Here is a 24,223-nt window from a genome sequence, read left to right as displayed (position 1 = left end):
TGGGGTATCTAATCCCAGTTTGTGTCCTGGCTTTCGTGGAGTTTTGTTGATCATGAAACTAAGATCATTTCTATGGGAGTATTGGATGCATCTTGTGCTTATAACAGTTTGGTTACATTTCAGTCTTAGTTGAAGTGATAATGAAAAACCACTCTTTACGCCGTATAAAGTTAATTTGGGTTTCTTGTGTGACCGCGGTGGCTGGCACAAGATTTACCAAGCCTGGTAAGTTGCTTTAACTAAGTCAAGTTTACACTTATTGCTTAATATTAATTACTGCTGAAAACCCGTGGGGGTGTGGCTAGGCAAGGCGTTTTGGGCTACAATTGGAGTGGTGTGCCTGATGCCTGCTCCTGCTGTCTTTTTAAGGTGCTGAGGGCATTTTCACTGGGATGCGGATACTTGCATGTATATATTTGGCAAGAACTAACTGTAAGGTTAGGACTAAGTCTTTTTTGTCCTTGGGTATGTGTAATAGCCGTCTTAACATCTTCAGTGTTATGCTTTATTGTAAGCTACAAGGACTAAGGCTGTTATAGGCATAGTGATTATTATTGGGGTTTGTTTTAGTTGTAGTAATAGTTGCTATTGATTTAGGATTTGTTTAGTGGTTGGAGAAGTAGTTCTAGTGGATAACAAAAATGTGTTGTTGAGAAGTTAGAAGAGTAGAAAGGGGCAGGATTGTAGTGTTGTGGGCGGGTTTGTTAAGGTTTTATGTTCTTGTAGTTGAAATTACAACGATGGTTTTTTAGGCCAAAGGTCTTGGATAGAGGCCAAGCAGGAATTGTTATGACGTACTTTATACTATTTTTAAGTGTTAGTTTTATTTTGGGAGGACTAGCAGTTGCTTCCAATCCTTCTCCATACTATGCAGTAGTGGGGTTAGTGTTGGCGTCTATTGTAGGGTGTGGATGGTTAATGAGTTTGGGGGTGTCTTTTGTATCACTAGTGTTATTTCTGGTATATTTAGGTGGGATGTTAGTGGTTTTTGTGTATTCGGTTTCATTGGCAGCAGATCCATTTCCTGAGACCTGAGGGGACTGGCAGGTTGTTGGGTATGGTGCTGGGTTAGTTTTAGTGTTGGGGGGTGGGGTGTTTATTATAGGGCTATCTGAGTTAGAGTGGTTGGGGATAAACACGGTGGATAGTGGGGGTGTTTTATCTATTTGGTTGGATTTTGAGGGAGCGGCTATGTTTTATTCTTGGGGGGTGGGACAATTTTTAATTGCGGGCTGGGGTCTGTTGCTGACGATGTTTGTTGTGCTAGAACTTGTACGAGGGTTGTCTGGTGGGGCAATTCGGGCGGTTTAAGGAGGTGTGGTTCAGAGAATAGTTTAATGAAAATGCCAGCTTTGGGAGTTGGTGATAAAGGTTTGATTCCTTTTTTTCTGGAGGGTTGGAAAAAAGTTTGGGACCAACTGTTAAAGGTGTATGTGGGTGGAATATTAGTTAGAGTAGTGGGGGCGATTAATTGGGGAGGTAAGAGGGTGAAAGGAAATGATGGGGTAGATAAAAGTGTAAACAAACAAATGAACAAATGAATGATGAAAGGAAATGATGGGGTAGATTAAAGTGTAAACAAACAAATGAAGAAATGAATGATGAAAGGAAATGATGGGGTAGATTAAAGTGTAAACAAACAAATGAACAAATGAATGATGAAAGGAAATGATGGGGTAGATTAAAGTGTAAACAAAGAAATGAAGAAATGAATGATGAAAGGAAATGATGGGGTAGATTAAAGTGTAAACAAAGAAATGAAGAAATGAATGATGAAAGGAAATGATGGGGTAGATTAAAGTGTAAACAAAGAAATGAACAAATGAATGATGATAGGAAATGATGGGGTAGATTAAAGTGTAAACAAACAAATGAAGAAATGAATGATGAAAGGAAATGATGGGGTAGATTAAAGTGTGTTAAAAAAATTTAACAAATTGATGATGCAAATGTCTTAATTGGAAAATTAGGGGAATGGAAACGGTATGGGGGGAGGGGGGGCCCCTCCCCTTGATGTACGTGTTGATTGGAAAGTTGGGGGGTGCTTGGATATGTTTTGGAAAACTCTAAGAAGGGGCGGCCTTCAGTCTTTGGTTTACAAGACCAACGTTTTTTTATAAACTATTAGAGTGGTTAGAGGTTGAGTATCTTATTTTCTAGGAGACTAGTAATGGGGAATAAGATGAGAATGATTGTGAAGTAGGTAGTTGAGGCGAGTTGTCCGATGATAATAAATGGATGTTCGACTGGTTGGCTACCGATTCATGTAAGGATTAAAAGATTTGTTACTAGGATTCAGAATAGAAGTTGGGAGAGAGGTCGGAAGGTTATAGTTCGTTGCTTTGACATGTGGAGGAATGGGGCTAGAAATAGAATTAAGACGGAGGCGGCTAGGGCTAGGACTCCTCCTAATTTGTTGGGGATTGATCGTAGGATGGCATATGCAAATAGGAAGTACCACTCAGGTTTAATGTGGGGAGGTGTTACTAATGGGTTTGCAGGTGTAAAATTTTCTGGATCTCCTAAGAGGTTGGGTGAGAATATGGCAAGTGTTATTAGAGGAATGAGGAGGAACAAAAGGCCTAGAATATCTTTTATTGAGAAATAGGGGTGGAATGGGATTTTGTCGCAGTCTGAATAAATACCTAGGGGGTTGTTTGAGCCTGTTTCGTGTAAGAAAGTTAAGTGGATGAGGGTGAGAGCTGCAATTAAGAATGGGAGGAGGAAGTGGAGGGCAAAGAACCGGGTAAGTGTAGGGTTGTCAACTGAGAATCCTCCTCAAACTCATTCTACAAGTGTTTGGCCAATGTAAGGAATTGCTGAGAATAGGTTAGTAATTACTGTAGCGCCTCAGAATGATATTTGGCCTCATGGGAGGACATATCCTACGAAGGCAGTTGCTATTAGAGTTAAGAGGAGAATAACTCCTGTGTTTCAGGTTTCTTTATATAGGTAGCAACCATAGTAGAATCCTCATCCAATGTGTAGGTAAATGCATATGAAGAAGAAGGAGGCGCCGTTTGCATGGAGGTTTCGGATTAGTCAGCCGAATTGAAGATTTCGGCATGTATGGGTGACGGACGTGAATGCCAGAGTGATATCCGCTGTATAATGTATTGCTAGTAGGAGGCCAGTGGTGATTTGGATTGTTAGACAGATGCCAAGAAGAGATCCAAAGTTTCATCATGTCGTTTTGGGTAAGAGCGCATGTAGCGGCAAATAGGGTGGATAGGGCACCTATACAAAGGCCCATAGTTAGGGCAATTTGGTTGTTACATAATATGTGGTGAGTGCGAATAAGTAGAAAGATTCCGGCAACTACTATTGTGCTGGAATGGAGTAGGGCAGATACAGGGGTTGGCCCTTCTATAGCTGCTGGGAGTCATGGATGCAGGCCAAATTGGGCGGATTTACCTGTGGCAGCTAGGATGAGCCCTAAGAGAGGGAGAAGGGATATTTGGTTTGGGGAGGATTGCTGTTGAATTTCTCAAGTGTTTATTGAGGATGCTAGTCATGCTATGCAGAGGATTAGTCCAATATCCCCAATACGGTTGTAAAGTACGGCTTGAAGTGCAGCGGTGTTGGCTTCTGCTCGACCGTGTCACCATCCAATCAGGAGGAAGGATAGAATTCCGACTCCCTCTCAGCCGATAAATAAGAGGAATATGTTATTAGCGATGATTAAGATGAGTATTGCAATGAGAAAGATTAGAAGGTAAAGAGAGAATTTTGTGGTGTGGGGTTCTGAGGCTATATATCATGTTGTAAATTGAAGAATAGATCATGTTACGAATAGTGCAATAGGAAAAAACGTTAAGGAGTATTGGTCTATTTTAAGGCTAAAAGGGATTTTGAAGTTCGCAATAAATTTTCATTCTCAATAGAAAGTGGTATTTTCCATATTTAAGTAGATGGAGAGGATTATGGGAATTAAACTAACTATGAAGGAAGTTTGAACAGTGTGTATGATGGTTGTTGGAGAGTTTAGGTAGTTTTTGGATAGGAGGGGGAGTAGGATGGGTATAGAGAGGGTAGCCAGGGTCAAGAATATAGAGGTGTTGAGGATTAATGGGAAGTCCATTACTTTTACTTGGACTTGCACCAAGATGAATGGCTCCTAAGACCAGTGGATTGCTATTATCCTTTAAAAGTAGGGGGGCTGAGGTCTTAGGCTCAGATGCAAGAGTTAGCAGTTCTTGTTGGTTAAACCTCCCCTCGGCAGGCAAGAAGAGTTTAACTTCTATTTTTAGGATCACAGTCTAATGTTTGGTTTAAAACTATGCTTGCATGTGGGAATTCCTGAGATTAGCTCTGGTTTTAGGATGAGGAGGAGGGAGGGTAGGATATGAAGTGTTATAAGGAGATGTTCTCGTGTATTTGAATTTTGGGTGGTTGTAATATAGGTTGGAGTTGGACCTCGTTGGGTTATAAGGAGTATGTAGAGGGTATAGGCTGCAGTTAGTAGAGTTGCGGCTCCGATTAGGATAATGGTGAAGGTGGATCAGTTGAAGAGTGCAATTATGATAGTTAATTCAGCTATCAGGTTAGTGGTAGGAGGAAGGACTATGTTTGTTAGGTTGGCTAGGAGCCATCAGATTCCAGTTAGAGGTAAAAGGGGTTGTAGGCCTCGTGTTAGAAGGAGAGTACGACTATGTATGCGTTCCTAGTTTGTATTAGCTAGGCAAAATAGTATGGAAGAGGTGAGTCCATGTGAAATCATTAGGATTATGGCCCCTGAAAAGGATCAGTGGGTTTGGATTATTGTTGCGGCAATGACTAGACCTATGTGGCTTACTGAGGAGTAGGCGATTAATGACTTAAGGTCGATTTGGCGTAGGCAGATGGAGCTTGTCATTAGTGCCCCTCATAAGGCTAGGGTTAAAAATGGGTAGTAGAGGTAGTCTAATAAGGAGTTTGTAATTATTGAGGTACGCATAATGCCGTATCCCCCAAGTTTGAGGAGGAGCGCAGCTAGGAGTATGGATCCTGCGATTGGTGCCTCTACGTGGGCTTTTGGGAGTCACAGGTGTAGTCCGTAAAGGGGAGCTTTCACTATGAAAGCGAGCAATAGGGCTAGACTTGATATGAGGCCTGTTCAGGAGTTTGTAAGAGATGAGTGTGAAAGTTTTATTATAGTGATGTGTATAGTTCCTGTTTGAGTGTGAAGATAGAGGATCACTACTAATAGGGGAAGAGAACTAATTAGTGTATAAAATAAGAGGTTAAACTTAAACCAACACTTAACGTTCTGGTTGGCTACCCCATCGTGTGATTAGAATTAGGGTAGGGATTAGGGTAGCTTCGAATGCGATATAAAATAATATCAGTTCTAAGGCTGAGAAGGCCAAGATAATGAATGGTTGGGTGAGGATTATGGTTATGGTAAAAATATATTTTCGTGTGGGAGGTTCTTGTTGAAGGTGATTTTGGCTTGCCAGGATTATAAGAGGTAGAAGTCAACAAGATAGAACTAATAAGGGGGATGAAATTTGATCAGTTCCAAGTCATGGTGATAGGTTTTTGCTAGGGTAATAGGTTGAAGCAAGTCATTGTAAGCTAGCGGTTGCAGTTAAGAGGTTGTGCGAGGTGACATTGAGTCATAGGAATTTTGGAGGAGATAGGAGGGTTATGGGGAGTAATATGATTGTAGGGAGAATAATTTTTAACATTGTAGAAGGTTTAGATTGTGTAAATGATCCGATCCGTGAGTTCGGGTGGAAGCTACTAGGACTGCTAGACCGGCGCCTGCTTCACAGGCTGAGAATGCTAACATAAGAATGGGCATTAAGGTGGGGGATGTTGTTTGGGTTTGAATAGGTCATATGGAGAGGGCAATGTATATTGATAGTATTATACTTTCTAAGCATAGCAGGGCAGAAATTAGGTGTATTCGGTGAAAGGCTAGTCCTAGACTACTTAGGGTGAAGGCAGAGTAGAAGCTTAAATGCAGAAAGGTCATTGAGAAAGTCACGGGGTAGGACTGTGGTTTGTTGAGCCGAAATCAACTGTCTTTGCTAGACTAACTTTCTGAAGTTATTCTGCTCATTCTAAGCCCCCTTGAATTCATTCATAAATTAGCCCTAGTGCGAGGAGGAGAATGACTGTGGAGGTTCATGTTAAGGTAGTGAGGGGGGAGAGGAGTTGAGTAGCCCATGGGAGGGGCAGTAGGAGGGCAATTTCTAGGTCGAACAAGAGGAATAAGATTGCGACAAGGAAGAATCGGATTGAAAATGGGAGGCGGGCAGAGCCCAGTGGGTCAAAGCCACATTCGTATGGGGATAATTTTTCTGAATCTGGATTTATTTGAGCTAATCAAAGGTTTAGTGAAGTTAAGATAATACATAGTGATAGAGAAATTGTGAATATAAAGAGGATGATGTTAATTGCCTTTCTCTGGTTTTGATCCAGATTTTAGAGATTGGAAGTCAATTGTAATTAATATACTAGAAGGGCAAGATCCTCATCAATAGATTGTTATGTAGAGGAACAGTCAGATAATGTCAACAAAATGTCAGTATCAGGTCGCTGCTTCAAAGCCAAAGTGGTGGTTGGATGTGAAGTGGAATTTTACGAGGTGGAGGAGGCAAATCAAGAGGAAGGAGGATCCAATGATTACGTGGAGACCATGAAATCCTGTGGCGACGAAAAAGGTTGATCCATAGACTCCGTCGGCAATTGAGAATGGAACTTCATAATATTCTATTGCTTGAAGTGCTGTAAAGTAGAATCCTAATAGGACGGTTATAAGTAGGGCTTGGGTAGCTTGGTTCCGATTGCCCTCTGTAATGCTGTGATGTGCTCATGTGACAGTGACTCCTGAGGCTAGGAGGATAGCAGTGTTTAGTAGGGGGACTTCTATTGGATTGAGAGGTTTGATTCCTATAGGAGGTCATTGTCCTCCGAGTTCTGGAGTGGGGACTAAGCTGGAGTGGAAGAATGCTCAGAAGAATCCTAGGAAGAAGAATGCTTCGGATGTAATAAATAAAATTATTCCGTAACGTAAGCCCTTTTGGACTGTAGGGGTATGGTGGCCTTGGAATGTGCTTTCTCGTACGATGTCACGTCATCATTGGAGTATCCCTAGGATTATAGAGAGTAGGCCTAGGAGTAAGAGTTGGATAGAGTGGTGGTGAAATCATATGGCTAACCCAGAGGTAGTGAGGAGGGCGGCTGCTGCTCCAAAAATGGGTCAAGGGCTTGGGTCTACTATGTGAAATGAGTGGGCTTGGTGTGTCATTAAGGGTTAAATGTTTTCTTGTAAGTAAAGGCTTAGAAGAAGTACAAAGACATACGCTTGGATTATTGCCACGGCCACTTCTAGAATTGTTAAGAGGAGTAGAATTGTTCTAGTTAGAAGGGACACGGTAGGTATAATGGGAAGGAGGACGGTAGTGGCTGTTGAAATGAGTTGGATGAGCAGGTGTCCTGCTGTGAGGTTGGCTGTGAGGCGAACTCCTAAGGCTAAAGGGCGAATGAGAAGGCTTGTTGTTTCAATTATGATGAGGGCAGGAATTAGAGGTGTTGGGGTGCCTTCTGGTAGGAGGTGTCCAAGGGAAGCTGAATGTTGGTTTCGTAGGCCTGTTAGCAGGGTGGCAAGTCATAGAGGGAAGGCGAGGGTTAGGTTTATTGATAGTTGGGTGGTAGGTGTGAATGTGTAAGGTAGGAGGCCTAATAGGTTAATTGTTAGAAGTATAATTATGAGTGATGATAGGATTAGGGCTCATTTATGGCCTTTTTTGTTTAATGGGGTTATTAGTTGTTTTGTGATTAAATGGAGAAATCAGAGTTGAAGAGTTGAAAGACGATTTGTAACTCATCGATTGCCAGGAGAAGGAAGTAATAGGGTTGGGAATAAGAGCGAGATGAGGATAAGGGGGATTCCGAGGAGGGTTGGGCTTATGAATTGATCAAAGAAGCTTAGGTTCATGGTCAGTTTCAGGAGTGGGGTTTTATAGTGGGTAGTGTTTTGTTGGAGGGTGAGTTAGTTGGGGTAAATAGTAAGAGTTTAGGTTGAAGGATAAGAGAAAAAGTGAATCATGAAGTTAGTATGATAAAAAGTCAAGGTGCGGGGTTTAGTTGGGGCATGTCATTAAGGAGGGTGAATAATCCTCTTTCTCTAGTTTAAAAGGTTAGTGCTGGTTCATAGCTTCTTAATGATTAGGATGTTAGAAGTGAAGACCAGTTTTCGAAGTGTGTTAGAGGGGCTGATTCTACTACGATAGGTATGAAGCTGTGGTTGGCTCCACAGATTTCTGAGCACTGACCGTAGAAGATTCCAGGATGGGTTGTGATAAAGGAAGTTTGGTTCAGTCGTCCTGGAATTGCATCGGTTTTTTCACCAAGGCTAGGAACAGCTCAGGAGTGGAGAACGTCATCAGCTGTAACAATAATTCGAATCGGGAATTCTATTGGAATGACGATGCGGTTATCAACTTCTAGGAGGCGGAAACGACCGAGTGGTAGATCCATAGTTGGTAGTATGTAAGAGTCAAAAGATAAATCTTTAAAGTCTGTATATTCGTAGGATCAGTATCATTGGTGGCCAATAGCTTTGAGGGTGAGGTCAGGCTCATCGATTTCGTCTATCATGTAGAGGATTTGAAGGGATGGGAGGGCTAGTATAATTAGGACAATGGCAGGTAAGATTGTTCAGACAAGTTCTACTTCTTGTGCGTCGACGGTGTTGGAGGATAGTTTTTCTATAAGTATAAGAGCTAGTAAATACAGGACTAGGCTACAAATGGCTAGTGCGACTATTAGGGCGTGGTCGTGAAATTCAATAAGTTCTTCTATAATAGGGGATGAAGCGTCTTGAAAACCAAATTGAGAGTGGTGGACCATGGAGTTGGGATGGGATGTACTGGGTTTTCACCTGTGATTTAGTCTTGACAAGACTATGTAATGATTTTACTAACAACCCATAAGAAAGAAGCATGAGTGGTTTGATGCGGTTGGCTTGAAACCAGCTTATGAGGGTTCGATTCCTTCCTTTCTTGTACTTGGACAAAAGCTGGTTCTTCAAAGGTATGGTAGGGAGGAGGGCAGCCGTGAATTCATTCAATGTTTGTGGAGGTAAGTTCTGGTTGCACTACTTTCCGTTTGGATGCGAAGGCTTCTCAGATAATGAACATTACTATAATTACAGCTACTATGGAGATGAGGAAGCCGATGGAGGATAGGGTGTTTCATAGGGTATAAGCATCTGGGTAGTCTTGAGTATCGTCGTGGTATACCAGCTAGGCCTAGGAAATGTTGTGGGAAGAATAACTGCAGCCTATACCCTCTACATACTCCTTATAACCCAACGAGGTCCAACTCCAACCTATATTACAACCACCCAAAATTCAAATACACGAGAACATCTCCTTATAACACTTCATATCCTACCCTCCCTCCTCCTCATCCTAAAACCAGAGCTAATCTCAGGAATTCCCACATGCAAGCATAGTTTTAAACCAAACATTAGACTGTGATCCTAAAAATAGAAGTTAAACTCTTCTTGCCTGCCGAGGGGAGGTTTAACCAACAAGAACTGCTAACTCTTGCATCTGAGCCTAAGACCTCAGCCCCCCTACTTTTAAAGGATAATAGCAATCCACTGGTCTTAGGAGCCATTCATCTTGGTGCAAGTCCAAGTAAAAGTAATGGACTTCCCATTAATCCTCAACACCTCTATATTCTTGACCCTGGCTACCCTCTCTATACCCATCCTACTCCCCCTCCTATCCAAAAACTACCTAAACTCTCCAACAACCATCATACACACTGTTAAAACTTCCTTCATAGTTAGTTTAATTCCCATAATCCTCTCCATCTACTTAAATATGGAAAATACCACTTTCTATTGAGAATGAAAATTTATTGCGAACTTCAAAATCCCTTTTAGCCTTAAAATAGACCAATACTCCTTAACGTTTTTTCCTATTGCACTATTCGTAACATGATCTATTCTTCAATTTACAACATGATATATAGCCTCAGAACCCCACACCACAAAATTCTCTCTTTACCTTCTAATCTTTCTCATTGCAATACTCATCTTAATCATCGCTAATAACATATTCCTCTTATTTATCGGCTGAGAGGGAGTCGGAATTCTATCCTTCCTCCTGATTGGATGGTGACACGGTCGAGCAGAAGCCAACACCGCTGCACTTCAAGCCGTACTTTACAACCGTATTGGGGATATTGGACTAATCCTCTGCATAGCATGACTAGCATCCTCAATAAACACTTGAGAAATTCAACAGCAATCCTCCCCAAACCAAATATCCCTTCTCCCTCTCTTAGGGCTCATCCTAGCTGCCACAGGTAAATCCGCCCAATTTGGCCTGCATCCATGACTCCCAGCAGCTATAAAAGGACCAACCCCTGTATCTGCCCTAGTCCATTCCAGCACAATAGTAGTTGCCGGAATCTTTCTACTTATTCGCACTCACCACATATTATGTAACAACCAAATTGCCCTAACTATGGGCCTTTGTATAGGTGCCCTATCCACCCTATTTGCCGCTACATGCGCTCTTACCCAAAACGACATCAAAAAAATTATTGCTTTCTCTACATCCAGCCAACTAGGACTAATAATAGTCACTATTGGCCTAAATCTACCTCAACTAGCCTTCCTACACATCTCTACGCATGCATTCTTTAAAGCCATACTCTTCCTTTGCTCTGGGTCTATCATTCACAGCCTTAACGGTGAACAAGACATTCGAAAAATAGGAGGATTACAGAAACTACTCCCTACAACTACCTCATGCCTGACAATCGGAAATTTAGCTCTCATAGGAACACCATTTTTAGCAGGGTTTTACTCAAAAGATCTCATTATTGAAAGTCTTAACACCTCCTATCTAAACACCTGAGCACTCCTCCTAACCCTCGTAGCTACAGCTTTTACTGCAACTTACAGCCTACGTATAGCCCTACTAGTACAAACTGACTACACCCGAATTCCCTCCATTACTCCCATCAATGAAAACAACCCAGCAAACCCAATTACTCGTCTCGCTCTCAGAAGTATTATAGCTGGTCTATTAATTACCTCTTATATCTCCCCTACAAAAACCCCTCCTATAACCATACCACTGGTCACAAAAACCACTGCTATCATTATTACAACATTAGGCATCATTCTGGCATTAGAACTATCAAAACTCACACATACCTTCTCTGCCCCCAAACAAAATATCACTATAAACTTCTCCAGCACTCTAGGATATTTTAACCCCCTTATACACCGCCTCAGCTCTACTAAACTCCTAAACAACGGCCAGAACATTGCATCCCATTTAATCGACCTATCCTGATATAAAAAAATAGGCCCAGAAGGACTAGCGACCCTTCAACTCAAAGTATCCAAAATCTCAACTACTCTACACTCCGGACTAATCAAAACCTATCTAGGATCCTTCGCTCTATCTATCTTAATTATAATCTTATTTACACAGAACTAAGAATTAATGGCCCCTAACTTACGAAAACATCACCCCCTTCTAAAAATAATCAACAATTCTTTAATTGACCTCCCAACACCACCAAACATTTCCGCCTGATGAAACTTTGGATCTCTTCTTGGCTTCTGTCTAACAATCCAAATCACCACTGGCCTCCTGCTAGCAATACATTATACAGCGGATATCACCCTGGCATTCACGTCCGTCGCCCATACATGCCGAAATCTTCAATTCGACTGACTAATCCGAAACCTCCATGCAAACGGCGCCTCCTTCTTCTTCATATGCATTTACCTACACATTGGATGAGGATTCTACTATGGTTGCTACCTATATAAAGAAACCTGAAACACAGTAGTTATTCTCCTCTTAACTCTAATAGCAACTGCCTTCGTAGGATATGTCCTCCCATGAGGCCAAATATCATTCTGAGGCGCTACGGTAATTACTAACCTATTCTCAGCAATTCCTTACATTGGCCAAACACTTGTAGAATGAGTTTGAGGAGGATTCTCAGTTGACAACCCTACACTTACCTGGTTCTTTGCCCTCCACTTCCTCCTCCCATTCTTAATTGCAGGTCTCACCCTCATCCACTTAACTTTCTTACACGAAACAGGCTCAAACAACCCCCTAGGTATTTATTCAGACTGCGACAAAATCCCATTCCACCCCTATTTCTCAATAAAAGATATTCTAGGCCTTTTGTTCCTCCTCATTCCTCTAATAACACTTGCCATATTCTCACCCAACCTCTTAGGAGATCCAGAAAATTTTACACCTGCAAACCCATTAGTAACACCTCCCCACATTAAACCTGAGTGGTACTTCCTATTTGCATATGCCATCCTACGATCAATCCCCAACAAATTAGGAGGAGTCCTAGCCCTAGCCGCCTCCGTCTTAATTCTATTTCTAGCCCCATTCCTCCACATATCAAAGCAACGAACTATAACCTTCCGACCTCTCTCCCAACTTCTATTCTGAATCCTAGTAACAAATCTTTTAATCCTTACATGAATCGGTAGCCAACCAGTCGAACATCCATTTATTATCATCGGACAACTCGCCTCAACTACCTACTTCACAATCATTCTCATCTTATTCCCCATTACTAGTCTCCTAGAAAATAAGATACTCAACCTCTAACCACTCTAATAGTTTATAAAAAACGTTGGTCTTGTAAACCAAAGACTGAAGGCCGCCCCCTTCTTAGAGTTTTCCAAAAAATATCCAAGCACCCCCCAACTTTCCAATCAACACGTACATCAAGGGGAGGGGCCCCCCCCTTCCCCCATACCCTACGGTATGTATTACTTTGCATAGCATCCTCCACCACATTAGACATAACATGCATGTAGGAAAATCTGACATACTATTATTGCAAAAACCATCCAAATTTCCATACTATCTCCCATCCAATCCAAAACTTGTCATTCACAGATCTAGGCACATTCCCACACAAGGACATAACATGTCATGGTCTAGGAATAATCCCGCCAAACGAACTAAAACCTAAGGCTGCTAATTTTCGCATAAAATCCTTCTCAATACGAGGAACGTCACAGAACCTAAAATCCATGGTCCATGGACCACTCACCACTTAACCTTGCTCTATGTACCAACCAAGAAGTGCTGGGTTATTTATTAGTCGTACTCCTCACGAGAAACCAGCAACCCGGCGTTAGTAATGTTTATCATGTCCACCTTCAGGTGTATTCTTTCCCTTTCCACCAATAACCCACTCTCATAACTTGCTCTTTGTCGCCTCTGGTTCCTCGGTCAGGGCCATAACTTGCTTAATTTTCCTAAACTTGCGCTCCGTTACTAATGGTTGGGGATGCTCGGTCAACCTGGACCTCGTGATCGCGGCATTTTCTCTCTTCTAAACTTTTGGGGTTTTTTTTGGGGGTAGATCTCAATAAGCCCTTCAGAGTACTCCGCCAGGGGGCTCCCATATATGGTTGACATGTACCCCTTATGGTCGGCGAGCGGTTTTCTCACTTTCACGTGAAAATTAATGATATGGTTTCAAGTGTTATTCGGTCTCATACTGTTGCACTGATGCACTGTCACGTGCTGTTGGCTTGGTTTTTCCATTACGTCTCTCATCAAGTTGCAATTTAATTAATGTACGCCAGACATATTTTTTATCATCAATGTCACAAAAAATTAAAAAAATTTTGTCAGTTTTTTGCAATGATCTAGGGACTTTCCCTCTATTCATCATTAATTTTTGTTTTTAAATTTTTTAACAAAAATTTCAAATTTTACAAACTTTCCATTCCCCGAATTTTCCAATTAAGACATTTGCATCATCAATTTGTTAAATTTTTTTAACACACTTTAATCTACCCCATTGTTTCCTTTCATCATTCATTTGTTCATTTGTTTGTTTACACTTTAATCTACCCCATCATTTCCTTTCATCATTCATTTCTTCATTTGTTTGTTTACACTTTAATCTACCCCATCATTTCCTTTCATCATTCATTTCTTCATTTGTTTGTTTACACTTTACCCCATCATTTCCTTTCATCATTCATTTGTTCATTTGTTTGTTTACACTTTAATCTACCCCATCATTTCCTTTCATCATTCATTTCTTAATTTGTTTGTTTACACTTTAATCTACCCCATCATTTCCTTTCATCATTCATTTCTTCATTTGTTTGTTTACACTTTAATCTACCCCATCATTTCCTTTCATCATTCATTTGTTCATTTCTTTGTTTACACTTTAATCTACCCCATCATTTCCTTTCATCATTCATTTGTTCATTTGTTTGTTTACACTTTTATCTACCCCATCATTTCCTTTCACCCTCTTACCTCCCCAATTAATCGCCCCCACTACTCTAACTAATATTCCACCCACATACACCTTTAACAGTTGGTCCCAAACTTTTTTCCAACCCTCCAGAAAAAAAGGAATCAAACCTTTATCACCAACTCCCAAAGCTGGCATTTTCATTAAACTATTCTCTGAACCACACCTCCTTAAACCGCCCGAATTGCCCCACCAGACAACCCTCGTACAAGTTCTAGCACAACAAACAACGTCAGCAACAGACCCCAGCTCGCAATTAAAAATTGTCCCACCCCCCAAGAATAAAACATAGCCGCTCCCTCAAAATCCAACCGAATAGATAAAACACCCCCACTATCCACCGTGTTTATCCCCAACCACTCTAACTCAGATAGCCCTATAATAAACACCCCAACCCCCCAACACTAAAACTAACCCAGCACCATACCCAACAACCTGCCAGTCCCCTCAGGTCTCAGGAAATGGATCTGCTGCCAATGAAACCGAATACACAAAAACCACTAACATCCCACCTAAATATACCAGAAATAACACTAGTGATACAAAAGACACCCCCAAACTCATTAACCATCCACACCCTACAATAGACGCCAACACTAACCCCACTACTGCATAGTATGGAGAAGGATTGGAAGCAACTGCTAGTCCTCCCAAAATAAAACTAACACTTAAAAATAGTATAAAGTACGTCATAACAATTCCTGCTTGGTCTCTATCCAAGACCTTTGGCTTGAAAAACCATCGTTGTAATTTCAACTACAAGAACATAAAACCTTAACAAACCCGCCCACAACACTACAATCCTGCCCCTTTCTACTCTTCTAACTTCTCAACAACACATTTTTGTTATCCACTAGAACTACTTCTCCAACCACTAAACAAATCCTAAATCAATAGCAACTATTACTACAACTAAAACAAGCCCCAATAATAATCACTATGCCTATAACAGCCTTAGTCCTTGTAGCTTACAATAAAGCATAACACTGAAGATGTTAAGACGGCTATTACACATACCCAAGGACAAAAAAGACTTAGTCCTAACCTTACAGTTAGTTCTTGCCAAATATATACATGCAAGTATCCGCATCCCAGTGAAAATGCCCTCAGCACCTTAAAAAGACAGCAGGAGCAGGCATCAGGCACACCACTCCAATTGTAGCCCAAAACGCCTTGCCTAGCCACACCCCCACGGGTTTTCAGCAGTAATTAATATTAAGCAATAAGTGTAAACTTGACTTAGTTAAAGCAACTTACCAGGCTTGGTAAATCTTGTGCCAGCCACCGCAGTCACACAAGAAACCCAAATTAACTTTATACGGCGTAAAGAGTGGTTTTTCATTATCACTTCAACTAAGACTGAAATGTAACCAAGCTGTTATAAGCACAAGATGCATCCAATACTCCCATAGAAATGATCTTAGTTTCATGATCAACAAAACTCCACGAAAGCCAGGACACAAACTGGGATTAGATACCCCACTATGCCTGGCCCTAAATCCCGATGCTTTCACCACTTAAGCATCCGCCTGAGAACTACGAGCACAAACGCTTAAAACTCTAAGGACTTGGCGGTGCTCCAAACGCACCTAGAGGAGCCTGTTCTATAACTGATAACCCATGATACACCCAACCATTCCTTGCCAAATCAGCCTATATACCGCCGTCGTCAGCCCACCCCTAAACTGAGGGTTTAACAGTGGGCACAACAGCAACATCCCACTAATAAGACAGGTCAAGGTATAGCTCATGAGATGGTAGAAATGGGCTACATTTTCTAGCATAGAATACCTCACGACAAGGAGTGTGAAATCACTCCTAAAAGGCGGATTTAGCAGTAAAGCAGGATAATAATGCCTCCTTTAAGCTGGCTCTGAAGCACGTACATACCGCCCGTCACCCTCCTCACAAGTTAGGATTAATTTTATTTATAATAAACCCCTAAGCTAGAGATGAGGCAAGTCGTAACAAGGTAAGTGTACCAGAAGGTGCACTTAGTCTACCAAGACGTAGCTATAACTAAAGCATTCAGCTTACACCTGAAAGATATCTGTTCCATATCAGATCGCCTTGAAGCCTAACTCTAGCTCTTCTACCAGATTACATAGAAACTAAGTTAATACTACCCATTAAATCAAAACATTCTCTCACTCAACCTAGTCTAGGCGATAGAAAGGTAAACTCAAGACGCAATAGAGATCATGTACCGTAAGGGAAGAATGAAAGAGTAATGACAAACCAAGCAATAAATAGCAAAGACCAACCCTTGTACCTTTTGCATCATGATTTAGCCAGAACTACCCAAGCAAAACGCCAATTTAAGCTTGCTTCCCCGAAACCCAAGCCAGCTACTTACGAGCAGCTATCTACTGAGCAAACCCGTCTCTGTTGCAAAAGAGTGGGAAGACTCGTTAGTAGTGGTGAAAAACCAATCGAGCTGGGTGATAGCTGGTTGCCTATGAAATGAATCTTAGTTCCCTCTTAATTCACCTCCCAGGACTACACTCAACCCACATGAAGCGAATTAAGGGCTATTTAAAGGAGGTGCAGCTCCTTTAAAAAAGAATACACTCTCCCCTAGCGGATAAATTTAATTACAGCTTAATTGTGGGCCTTCAAGCAGCCACCATTAAAGAATGCGTCAAAGCTTCTCACCTAAAAAAATCTAAACTTCCTCATGACTCCCTCTTCCCCAATAGGCCAACTTATATTAAATAAGAGAATTTATGCTAAAATAAGTAACTAGGGATCCCCTCTATGGCGCAAGCTTACATTACAACATTATTAACAATCCACAGGATATTTTTTAACCTTAACAAGACCTTATACCCAAAACTCTGTTAACCCACCTATGGAGCGCCCCCAAAGACGATTAAAACCTGTAAAAGGAACTAGGCAAATCCAAGGCCCGACTGTTTACCAAAAACATAGCCTTTAACAAACCAAGTATTAAAGGTGAAGCCTGCCCAGTGACAATTCGTTCAACGGCCGCGGTATCCTAACCGTGCAAAGGTAACGCAATCAATTGTCCCATAAATCGGCACTTCTATGAATGGCTTAACGAGGTCTTAGCTGTCTCCTACAGATAATCAGTGAAATTGATCTTCCCGTGCAAAAGCAGGAATAACCCCATAAGACAAGAAGACCCTGTGGAACTTTAAAATCTGCTACCACTCCCATAAACGATACTCACCCACAGGGCCTACTCCCCCGGGATTTTGCTGGTGTGCATTTTTTGGTTGGGGCGACCTTGGAGACAAACTTAACCTCCAAATATCAGACAATCCATCTTAACCAAGAACTACCCATCAACCTGCTAATAGTAACCAGACCCAATATAATTGATTAATGAACCTAGCTACCCCAGGGATAACAGCGCAATCTCCTTCAAGAGCCCACATCGACAAGGAGGTTTACGACCTCGATGTTGGATCAGGACATCCTAGTGGTGCAACCGCTACCAAGGGTTCGTTTGTTCAACGATTAGCAGTCCTACGTGATCTGAGTTCAGACCGGAGTAATCCAGGTCGGTTTCTATCTATGTTACAACTCCTTCTAGTATGAAAGGATCGAAGAAGTAAGGTCTATGCCACAAGCACGCCTTCGCACCCAGTAATGAACCCAACTAAATTACTAAGAGCTCCACCATAACCCCCTCCTAGAAAAGGACCGCTAGCGTGGCAGAGCTTGGCAAATGCAGAAGGCTTAAGCCCTTTACCCAGAGGTTCAAATCCTCTCCCTAGCTCCAACACAAACCACATGACAATTCACTTAACCCTCACTTACTTTATTATATCAATATCCTATGCTCTCTCCATCCTCATCGCCGTAGCATTTCTTACCCTAGTTGAACGTAAGATTCTAAGTTATATGCAAGCCCGAAAAGGGCCTAATATTGTAGGACCATTTGGCCTCTTACAACCTATAGCAGATGGAGTAAAGCTATTCATTAAAGAACCAATTCGTCCATCAACTTCATCCCCTTACTTTTTTATATCTACTCCTATCTTAACCCTTCTCCTAGCAATTACAATCTGAACACCACTTCCCCTACCCTTTCCCCTTACTGACCTAAACCTTGGCATACTCTTCCTTCTAGCTCTATCTAGCTTGGCAGTCTACTCAATTCTAGGATCAGGGTGAGCCTCTAACTCAAAATATGCCTTAATCGGCGCCCTCTGAGCAGTCGCACAAACTATCTCTTACGAAGTTATCCTAGCCATTATTCTCCTATCCGTAATTATCCTTAGTGGTAACTACACCCTCAATACCCTAGCTACAACTCAAGAACCTCTCTACCTCATTTTCTCCTCCTGGCCCTTAGCAATAATATGATATATCTCCACTCTTGCCGAAACAAACCGCGCTCCATTTGACCTGACAGAAGGAGAATCTGAACTAGTCTCAGGGTTCAACGTAGAATATGCTGCAGGGCCATTCGCCTTGTTTTTTCTTGCCGAATATGCTAATATTATACTAATAAATGCACTCACAACCATTCTATTCCTAAATCCCAGCTCACTTAATCTCCCTCAAGAACTCATTCCCCCTACTTTAGCTACAAAAACCCTCCTCCTTTCCGCAGGATTCTTATGAATCCGCGCCTCTTACCCTCAATTCCGATATGATCAACTCATACATTTGCTTTGAAAAAACTTCTTACCCCTAACATATGCCTATGGCATACCAGCCTTCCTATCTCCTATGCAGGCCTACCCCCCTACCTAAGACACTCAAGGAAATGTGCCTGAATCCAAAAGGGTTACTATGATAAAGTAAACATAGAGGTATACCAATCCTCTCATTTCCTAATTTTAGAAAAGTAGGAATCGAACCTACACTAAAGGAATCAAAATCCTCTATACTCCCTCTATATTATTTTCTAGTAAGGTCAGTTAATTAAGCTATCGGGCCCATACCCCGAAAATGATGGTTTAACTCCTTCCCTTACTAATGAATCCCCAAGCTAAACTAATCTCCACAATAAGCTTACTCCTAGGAACCTCAATCACAATTTCGAGTAACTACTGAATAATAGCATGAGTCGGCTTAGAAATTAACACTTTAGCTATTCTTCCATTAATCTCTAAAAGCCACCATCCACGAGCCATTGAAGCCTCTACTAAATACTTTCTAACTCAAGCAGCCGCATCTACGCTACTTTTATTCTCCAGCATGACCAATGCATGATTCTCTGGCCAATGGGACATCACCCAACTAACCCACCCCATATCATGTATACTACTAACTATTGCAATTTCAATTAAACTAGGCTTAGTCCCATTTCATTTCTGATTTCCAGAAGTTCTTCAAGTCTCAACTATAACAACATGCCTCCTACTAGCCACAGTCATAAAATTTCCACCAACCACACTATTCTACCTAACATCCCCCTCACTCAACCCAGCTCTCCTATCTTCAATAGCTATTGCTTCCGCAGCCCTAGGTGGCTGAATAGGACTTAACCAAACCCAAACTCGCAAAATTTTAGCTTTCTCATCTATCGCACACCTAGGATGAATAACTATTATTCTCAACTATAACCCCAATCTGACTTTAATTACCTTCTATCTATATACTGTAACAACTTCCGCCATCTTCTTCATCCTTAACACAACCAATACCCTAAAACTATCCACTGTTATATCCACATGAACCAAAATTCCATCACAAACCACAATCCTTATGCTCACTCTCCTCTCCCTTGCAGGTCTTCCTCCCCTAACGGGATTCCTACCCAAATGGTTAATTATTCAAGAGCTCACAAAACAAGAACTAACAGTAGTAGCCACAGCTATTACCCTACTCTCTTTACTTGGACTTTTCTTCTAACTACAACTGGCCTACTGTGCAACCATCACACTACCCCCAAACTTCACTAACTACATAAAACAATGACAAACTAACAAACCAACTAACACCCTAACCACAACCTTTACCTCCTTATCAATTATACTCCTACCACTATCTCCCATAGTACTCGCAATCCCTTAGAAACTTAGGTTATTTAAGCCGAAGGCCTTCAAAGCCTTAAACAAGGGCTAATTCGTCTTAGTTTCTGTTAAGGTACACAGGATACTAACCTGCATCTCCTGAATGCAACTCAGATGCTTTAATTAAGCTAGAACCTCCCCCTAGACAGATGGGATTTGATCCCATAAAATTTTAGTTAACAGCTAAATGCCCCAACCAACAGGCTTCTGTCTACTAGATCCCGGCGCATGTTTAATGCACATCAATGAGCTTGCAACTCAACAGGAACTTCACTACAGAATCGATAAGAAGAGGAATCAAACCTCTGTAAAAAGGACTACAGCCTAACGCTTCTACACTCAGCCATCTTACCTATGACTTTCATCAACCGTTGACTATTTTCCACTAACCACAAAGATATCGGCACACTTTACCTTATTTTTGGCGCATGAGCTGGTATAATCGGCACAGCCCTTAGTCTCCTCATTCGAGCAGAACTAGGACAGCCAGACCCCCTTTTAGGCGATGACCAAATTTACAACGTAATCGTCACCGCACATGCCTTCGTTATAATTTTCTTTATAGTAATGCCTATTATAATCGGAGGGTTTGGTAACTGATTAGTACCATTAATAATTGGTGCCCCCGACATAGCATTTCCACGAATAAATAACATGAGCTTCTGACTACTTCCTCCATCCATCCTACTTCTTCTAGCATCTTCTACAGTAGAAGCCTGGGCCGGAACAGGATGAACAGTATACCCTCCCCTAGCCGGAAATCTAGCCCACGCCGGTGCATCAGTAGACCTTGCCATCTTCTCCCTTCACCTGGCAGGTGTCTCATCCATCCTTGGGGCAATCAACTTTATCACCACAGCAATCAATATAAAACCACCTGCTCTCTCACAATACCAATCCCCTCTATTCGTTTGATCCGTCCTAATTACTGCAGTTCTACTTCTCCTCTCCCTACCAGTCCTCGCTGCTGGCATTACAATGCTTCTAACAGATCGAAACCTAAACACTACATTCTTTGACCCCGCAGGAGGCGGAGACCCAATTTTATATCAACACTTATTCTGATTTTTTGGCCATCCAGAAGTCTACATCCTTATCCTACCAGGATTCGGAATTATTTCCCATGTTGTAGCCTACTACGCCGGTAAAAAAGAACCCTTTGGCTACATAGGCATAGTCTGAGCCATATTATCCATTGGTTTCTTGGGCTTTATCGTATGAGCTCACCACATATTTACAGTTGGAATGGACGTAGATACCCGAGCTTACTTCACATCCGCCACCATAATTATTGCAATCCCCACTGGCATTAAAGTCTTCAGCTGACTAGCAACCCTACACGGTGGAACAATCAAATGAGACCCGCCCATACTATGAGCCCTAGGCTTTATTTTCCTCTTCACCATTGGTGGACTAACAGGCATCGTTCTTGCCAACTCCTCCCTAGACATCGCCCTGCACGACACCTACTACATAGTTGCACATTTCCACTATGTATTATCTATGGGGGCAGTATTCGCCATTTTAGCTGGCTTCACACATTGATTCCCACTGTTCACTGGCTACACCCTTCACTCTACATGAGCTAAAGCCCACTTTGGAGTAATATTCTTTGGGGTCAACCTAACATTCTTCCCACAACATTTCCTAGGCCTAGCTGGTATACCACGACGATACTCAGACTACCCAGATGCTTATACCCTATGAAACACCCTATCCTCCATCGGCTCCCTCATCTCCATAGTAGCTGTAATTATACTAATGTTCATTATCTGAGAAGCCTTCGCATCCAAACGGAAAGTAGTGCAACCAGAACTTACCTCCACAAACATTGAATGAATTCACGGCTGCCCTCCTCCCTACCATACCTTTGAAGAACCAGCTTTTGTCCAAGTACAAGAAAGGAAGGAATCGAACCCTCATAAGCTGGTTTCAAGCCAACCGCATCAAACCACTCATGCTTCTTTCTTATGGGTTGTTAGTAAAATCATTACATAGTCTTGTCAAGACTAAATCACAGGTGAAAACCCAGTACATCCCATCCCAACTCCATGGCCCACCACTCTCAATTTGGTTTTCAAGACGCTTCATCCCCTATTATAGAAGAACTTATTGAATTTCACGACCACGCCCTAATAGTCGCACTAGCCATTTGTAGCCTAGTCCTGTATTTACTAGCTCTTATACTTATAGAAAAACTATCCTCCAACACCGTCGACGCACAAGAAGTAGAACTTGTCTGAACAATCTTACCTGCCATTGTCCTAATTATACTAGCCCTCCCATCCCTTCAAATCCTCTACATGATAGACGAAATCGATGAGCCTGACCTCACCCTCAAAGCTATTGGCCACCAATGATACTGATCCTACGAATATACAGACTTTAAAGATTTATCTTTTGACTCTTACATACTACCAACTATGGATCTACCACTCGGTCATTTCCGCCTCCTAGAAGTTGATAACCGCATCGTCATTCCAATAGAATCCCCTATTCGAATTATTGTTACAGCTGATGACGTTCTCCACTCCTGAGCTGTTCCTAGCCTTGGTGTAAAAACCAATGCAATTCCAGGACGACTGAACCCAACTTCCTTTATCACAACCCATCCTGGAATCTTCTACGGTCAGTGCTCAGAAATCTGTGGAGCCAACCACAGCTTCATACCTATCGTAGTAGAATCAGCCCCTCTAACACCCTTCGAAAACTGATCTTCACTTCTAACATCCTAATCATTAAGAAGCTATGAACCCGCACTAGCCTTTTAAGCTAGAGAAAGAGGATTATTCACCCTCCTTAATGACACGCCCCAACTAAACCCCGCACCTTGACTTTTTATCATACTTACTTCATGACTCACTTTTTCTCTTATCCTTCAACCTAAACTCTTACTATTTACCCCAACTAACTCACCCTCCAACAAAACACTACCCACTATAAAACCCCACTCCTGAAACTGACCATGAACCTAAGCTTCTTTGATCAATTCATAAGCCCAACCCTCCTCGGAATCCCCCTTATCCTCATCTCGCTCTTATTCCCAACCCTATTACTTCCTTCTCCTGGCAATCGATGAGTTACAAATCGTCTTTCAACTCTTCAACTCTGATTTCTCCATTTAATCACAAAACAACTAATAACCCCATTAAACAAAAAAGGCCATAAATGAGCCCTAATCCTATCATCACTCATAATTATACTTCTAACAATTAACCTATTAGGCCTCCTACCTTACACATTCACACCTACCACCCAACTATCAATAAACCTAGCCCTCGCCTTCCCTCTATGACTTGTCACCCTGCTAACAGGCCTACAAAACCAACATTCAGCTTCCCTTGGACACCTCCTACCAGAAGGCACCCCAACACCTCTAATTCCTGCCCTCATCATAATTGAAACAACAAGCCTTCTCATTCGCCCTTTAGCCTTAGGAGTTCGCCTCACAGCCAACCTCACAGCAGGACACCTGCTCATCCAACTCATTTCAACAGCCACTACCGTCCTCCTTCCCATTATACCTACCGTGTCCCTTCTAACTAGAACAATTCTACTCCTCTTAACAATTCTAGAAGTGGCCGTGGCAATAATCCAAGCGTATGTCTTTGTACTTCTTCTAAGCCTTTACTTACAAGAAAACATTTAACCCTTAATGACACACCAAGCCCACTCATTTCACATAGTAGACCCAAGCCCTTGACCCATTTTTGGAGCAGCAGCCGCCCTCCTCACTACCTCTGGGTTAGCCATATGATTTCACCACCACTCTATCCAACTCTTACTCCTAGGCCTACTCTCTATAATCCTAGGGATACTCCAATGATGACGTGACATCGTACGAGAAAGCACATTCCAAGGCCACCATACCCCTACAGTCCAAAAGGGCTTACGTTACGGAATAATTTTATTTATTACATCCGAAGCATTCTTCTTCCTAG

At 41.9% G+C, this 24,223-nt stretch overlaps 1 long non-coding RNA gene and 1 pseudogene across 1 annotated transcript; both read left to right on the top strand.

Annotated features, from left to right (window-relative positions):
* Positions 1 to 630: 630 nt before the first annotated feature.
* LOC127475782 (uncharacterized) lies at positions 631 to 23,017 on the top strand. The gene is made up of 2 exons (XR_007906335.1): positions 631 to 907; positions 20,992 to 23,017. It is a non-coding gene; the product is annotated as an uncharacterized LOC127475782 (long non-coding RNA).
* Positions 18,961 to 24,223, top strand: part of LOC127475776 (NADH-ubiquinone oxidoreductase chain 2-like) — a 76,748-nt pseudogene continuing 71,485 nt past the window's right edge.

Source organism: Manacus candei, unplaced genomic scaffold (assembly GCF_025592945.1).
Source record: "Manacus candei isolate 608988 ecotype Guabito, Panama unplaced genomic scaffold, ASM2559294v1 h1tg000047l, whole genome shotgun sequence".
Lineage (NCBI taxonomy): Eukaryota > Metazoa > Chordata > Aves > Passeriformes > Pipridae > Manacus > Manacus candei.
The sequence above is the reverse complement of the archived record's forward strand: the minus strand, read 5'-3'. Positions and strand labels throughout refer to the sequence as shown.